At 40.2% G+C, this 6000-nt stretch overlaps 1 pseudogene; it reads left to right on the top strand.

The window, feature by feature from the left end:
- Positions 1 to 4114: 4114 nt before the first annotated feature.
- Positions 4115 to 4212, top strand: LOC113463725 (small nucleolar RNA R71; annotated as a pseudogene).
- The last annotated feature ends 1788 nt before the right edge of the window (positions 4213 to 6000 follow it).

Here is a 6000-nt window from a genome sequence, read left to right on the forward strand (position 1 = left end):
TGGCTTATTATCCTTGCGTTGTCCTAAGACAGCTCCTATCGTATAGTCGCTAGCATCGCACATGATCTCAAAAGGTAATGACCAATCGGGTGGCCGCTGATAGTCAACTTTAAAGACCACGCAATAGCACGTATCTAGTAGGATAGTGATTACGGGTATCGATCCACAGGGATTGGGGTATAGTTATTTTTCTTAAAAATAAAAATATTTAAAATGATGAATTTGTGAAGACTATTAAACTAAGCAATTGAATAAAAAAAAATGCAATTAAAATGATATCAATTTGAGAGAACCTAGGGCAAGGAATTCACCACTAACATCGGAACAAGGGTTATTTATATTTTAATTTATTCTTGGATTAACATGCAAATTGGCTACAAGCCTAATAAGCATTTAAATAAAAATTCACAAAAGTAATTTGGGCATAATCTATCTTCAGTTGGCATGAAATGTCTGCCCTAATCTAAGGTGGCAGCACATCGCATCTTCCCTAAGCATGGACTATCTTATATTTACCTAGTGATCATGAAGAACAGTTGTACGAACATCATACTTAAAATCACAGAAATTAAATATGATTCAAAAGAAGATATCCATTATAAACAATAAGTTCATACAACCCCAAGAATATAAATAAAATATAAAACCCATGTCTCTGTGTTAGGGCTGCATCCAGCCCTAGAGAAGAGCTCAGCCTTCCATGAAGTCGTGGGCGACAGCAGCAGTGGCACAGCAGCGGGCTCCCATTTCTTCCTTCTCTTCTTTCGGCGACTCCCCTCTTATCATTTCATTTCTTTTCTCTCTTTTTTTTTGTGGGAAGTAATTCCCAGAATATCCCAAACTATTATCTCTCCCTTTACTTCTTCTTCTTCCCGTGGGATTTGGCCTCCGAGAGATGATGGGAGCAGCCCCCGGTGGGGGAAGATGAATGCCCTGGTCTTCACGTCCGACTCCTTTAAATAGACTTCCCATCTCCCTGTTCCGAGTGTAGATAAGGATCATGGCTGCGGGATAAGGATGGAGGCTGAGAAGATTTCGGACGCTGGGAGGAAGGCTTTGTTTAGGTGCCGTGAAGCTCGGGAGTTTGGCTTGATTTGCGAACGGGTTTGAACGTGAAACAGGGGAAAGAAGTTGGGATCTCGGCTGAGAGGAGATGCTCAGGATGCTGATGGATTCGGAAGAGGAAATCTGATACGGTTGCTTTGAACCGTGAGCTGGGATCAATCCGAATGCTGGGATCCGGGGATACGTTGGATTCATCGTGGGACATTCGGGAAGAATCCGTGAAATGATCTGGATGAAGTTCGGCCTGATTCGGAAGAGGATAAGGATGATCCTCTATTCCGAAGAAGGGGAGTTGGGGCGTTTATCTGTGGAGGGGATCATGAACGGGATACTCGGGAGGAGATGAGAAGATAAGGATGATAGTTTTGAAGCAGGGGAGAATGCATTTGGACGTTGGGATGCTTGACGGGCGAGATGAAGACCGGATCAACATGACGTGAGGCTGGATATGGCACGGGATGCGGAAGAAGCTAGGATCCGGTTCTAATACGTGAAGCTTGGAATGGTTGGATGAAGTCTGGGAATCGGCTGAAACAAGATCCTTTGATGCTCTCGAAATGGGAAGAGATCTTTGGGTGATGCAAACGAAATCTGGGAGGAGGTGACGTGGAAGATGAACACGGAATGGAAGGAAACCGGAAGAAGTGATGAACCGTGAGCTGGATGCAGTGGGAGAGAGGAAGATGGATTCTATCTTTGAAGCAGGGGATAAGGATGAAAGCGGCTGGATGGAGATGGGATTTGATGGCCGCGGAAGATCCGGACGCGGTAGAAGTTAGAGCTGGATCCGAAGACTCTAGGAGATACTCACGGACGCTGCGATGAACTTGGAAGGGAGTGATCCACGGAGTGGAAAGATGCCTGTGTTCTGTTTCCGAAACAGGGGATTCCATGGGATCAAGTTATAAACGGAATGAATGTGAGAACGATCCGGAAGAAAGGGAGGTTTGGATATGAGAGCGTGGGTGCAGGAGGGTGTTGCTAGATTCGGAGCTGTGAACGGTGGACATGGCTGATAGCCTGGGAGGAATCACGAACGACTGGAAAGCTTGGGAATTTAGTTGGGATAAGGATTGAGGGGTTTTGAATTTGATTCAACTGGAAAGAGCCAACGGCTCTGTTCTTTGGATTCGGAAGGGAGGGATAACATGGAATGTTGGGATCTTAATGCGGACGGCTGACCGTGGGATGCTAGGAGTTTGAACGAGATGTGAGGAGTGGATGGAGCTTTGGGATCTGTGCAACTATGATGGTATGCTTTGAGATCTGGGAGACAAATAATTGAAGGGATTTTATTATTTTTGAAATTAAAATAGGGGAATTGGATCATGTCTCTCATAAAAAATTGGAACGAGTGGAAAGAAATTTAGGTGAACGTGTGAAGAGTCATTAAGTACTGGGTTTTGGAGAAGAGTTCTTGGAGTCGACTCTGGAGGATGATGCAGTGTCTATTTAGGCCTTACGTAATTGAGCTCGACTCGACCTGCATGCATTAAGCTTAATTAATAAGTAATTCAAACTTGAATTACCTTGGATAATTTATTAAAATGCAATCATGAAGGTAATACATTTTTTTTGGTTGAATTTACAAAATATGTGAATTAAAATAATGATAAGTGCTATGAATAAGATATTAATTTATGCATTATTTAGCACTTATCAGCCGCACGATAGGTACAGTGCTAAGCATAGACTTCAACTTTTTGAATGCCTTCTGACAGGTTTCAGTCCAATTAAACGATGTATCAAGGGATAGGAGGTTACATAATGGTCGAGCTATGACACTAAAGTCCTTGATGAACCTCCTATAAAATTCGGCATGACCCAAAAATGATCTAACATCTCTAACCGTCTTGGGTGCAGGTAGCTTGGCGATTAAGTCAATCTTAGCTCTATCAACTTTCATGCCCTTCAATGAAACAATATGTCCTAGGATAATTCTCTTTGGCACCATGAAGTGGCATTTCTTTCAATTCAGTATCAGATTCTTTTCTATACATCAAGCTAAGACAGCTTGTAAATGTAATAAACAATCATCAAAAGAATCGCCAAAAATAGAGAAATCGCCAAAAATTTCTCGTTCATATCTTCAAAGATACAAAGCATACACCTTTGGAATGTTGCAGGTGCATTACACAACCCGAATGGCATTCGTCAGAAAGAGAATGTACCAAAAGAACAAGTGAAAGTAGTTTTTTCTTGATCCTCTGGTGAAATTTTGATTTGGTAGTACCCGAAATAGCCATCGAGAAAACAATAGAAATTGTATCCTGCAACTCTTTCCAAAACTTGGTCTAGGAAGGGTAGAGGAAAGTGATCTTTCCTAGTGACCAAATTCAATTTTTAGTAGTCAACACACATGCGCCAACTCGTCGGAACGCGAGTCGGGACTAACTCACCCTGCTCATTTTCGACTGCCATCAGACCTGCTTTCTTGGGCACGACTTGAGTAGGACTCACCCACTTGCTGTCGGAAATCAGGTAAATAATACCCACATCAAAATTTGGATAATATACTAGTTGAGGTTGGTCATTCCTTCACCTAAAATTTGGATGGTTCTTCCATCCAGGGTTGTAAGTACCCCAAAAAGAATTATTAAAAGATTTTTGATATGCATTCATAACATTGGCCTAATCGTGCAAGACTTCCTTGAATGCGGATATTGTGGGGCAATCAGTGGTGAGATGGCCAGGAATCTCACAAATCCCACAACACTCGCTGTTATGTTCTACGGTCTTGACGGGTTCAATCCTTCTAAGTTCAATTTCCTCTACCTTCCTAGTAAGGGCTGTCATTTTAGCCTGAATATCATTTTGAGTACTAAGGTTGTAAAGGCCCTCGTGTCCTATGCTAGTAGGCTTAGGCAAAGGTTTATTCACTCTATCCCCTATATCCCATAATTGTGTAATCTCTGCGAGAGAGTCTAAATAGTCCCATGCCTCATCGGGTTGCTTTTCCAAAAATAGACCATTGCACATGGTCTCTATAAATTGTTTTAACTGTGGAGACAACCCTTAATAAAAGAAACTAATGGTTCTCCATGTTTCAAACCCATGATGAGGACAAGAGAGAAGCAACTCTTTAAATCTCTCCCAGCATTCATAAAATGTTTCATGGTCTTTTTGTTGGAAATTACTAATGTGCCTTTTCAAAAAGTTAGTTCTTTGTGCGGAAAAGAATTTTTTCAAAAATTCTCTTTGCATATCATGCCATGTTCCTAGCGATCTAGGTCTCAAGGAGTTCAGCCATATTTTGGCTTTATCCTTTAAGGAAAAAGAAAACAAGGTCAATTTAAGGACGTCTTTCGATACATTTGGCACTCTAAATGTGATGCTAATTTTCTCAAAATTCTTAAGGTGGAGATAAGGGTTCTCGGATTCCATCCCATGATACTTGGGTAGCAATTAAATTACCCCTGGTTTGATTTCAAAGTGTCCTACGTTTTCAGGAATAATCATGCATGAAGGTTGACTAGTCCTAGTAGGGTGTAAGTATTGTTGAAGTGTCATAACTGGGGGTCTACCTTCATCACCATGGTGACTTCCTACATCTTCATCAGCTATCTCACCAGATCTGAGATTTTGCGAAAGAGTTTCAATAATATGATCTAAGGAATTGTCAAAAGTATTTCGATTCAGGCGCCCAGTGTTGTCCCTATTCCAACCTAGCATACAAAATTTAATTTTTAATAGATTTTTTTTAAATGATCACCCTTGATCTTTTCTTAAAGTTTTTATCAATTTTCAATTAGCAACAAGGGTTAATAAGGTATGATAACAATAAAATTCTGATTCTAAAAAAAAAAATTTAACACAGAAAATTCAAAACAGACAGCAGCAAGGTTTCATATTAATCTAATGGTCTTAAAAGTTTCAGAATGTCAATCAGACTGTTCAGATTATCAAACATGCGTCCTGCACCAGCCGACCAAATTTGACTCCAATCAGACGGCGAATTACTCCGATATCAGAGTTTGATGCAGACTGTGCAGGGAATAAAAACAGCAGTAAAGATTTTTTTTTCAGTTTTAGTTTTACTATAAGGTTCAACCTAACTACTAAGGCACTAATTAAATCTAAAATTATACTAATAACTCAGCCGTTCCTCGGCAACGACACCAAAAACTTGATGCGTTTGCAAAACTGCTCTCCCAAGTGCAGGAGAATCGCACAGTAGTAAAACTCGGAAGTCCGAGATCGAATCCTAAGGGAACGTTATAAGTATTATTAGCGTAATTTCAGATGTAATTTCAGATTGTTTTCAAAATTAAAAATAGATAAGAATAAGTAATTAACAAAGTTCAATGAAATAGAGATGGTTAGGGATCTGGAATCCTCCTTGATGATATTGCATCCAAGAAATAAACTCTATGGTTCTTGATTAAAGATTAACAGTAGGATAGATCTAATCATGGTATATGTTTCATGAACATATGAACACAATTTCTAAACATTCATCGTGCCTATTACATCAACGACAAATCAAATACTAAAGCAGTCCATGCATCAGTAAACATGAACCATTAAAGAACTATCTACAAAATAATTATGCAAGAATCCATAACACATCAAAATATAAATCAATAAGAGCAAAGGTTTAGAATTTACTTTAAAGAAAGCAATACATCAAAGGTTCCTCCATCACCTTTCCTAAGATATCAACCCTCCATAAAAGACATTAGCCTCCCCATATTTCTTCTATTCTTTTCGAAAACAGAGCATGCTCTATTTCTCCCTTCTTTTTTTCAATGGCAAAGGCCCCCTGTTTTCTTTTCGAAATGAGAGATAAGCTCCACCCTCTCCCCCAGCCGAGAGATAAATATCCCTTGGCCTTCGATCCCCCTGATCGCACGCAATGGAGATCAACAGATGAATTCTCGGGATGAGACGTGAATCTGGAACAGATGGCTGGATCTCACGCGGACGACTGAAAAT

This window comes from Phoenix dactylifera, chromosome 1, assembly GCF_051530095.1.
Source record: "Phoenix dactylifera cultivar Ajwa chromosome 1, Ajwa_hap1_PhDact_Kaust_v1.1, whole genome shotgun sequence".
Classification (NCBI taxonomy): domain Eukaryota; kingdom Viridiplantae; phylum Streptophyta; class Magnoliopsida; order Arecales; family Arecaceae; genus Phoenix; species Phoenix dactylifera.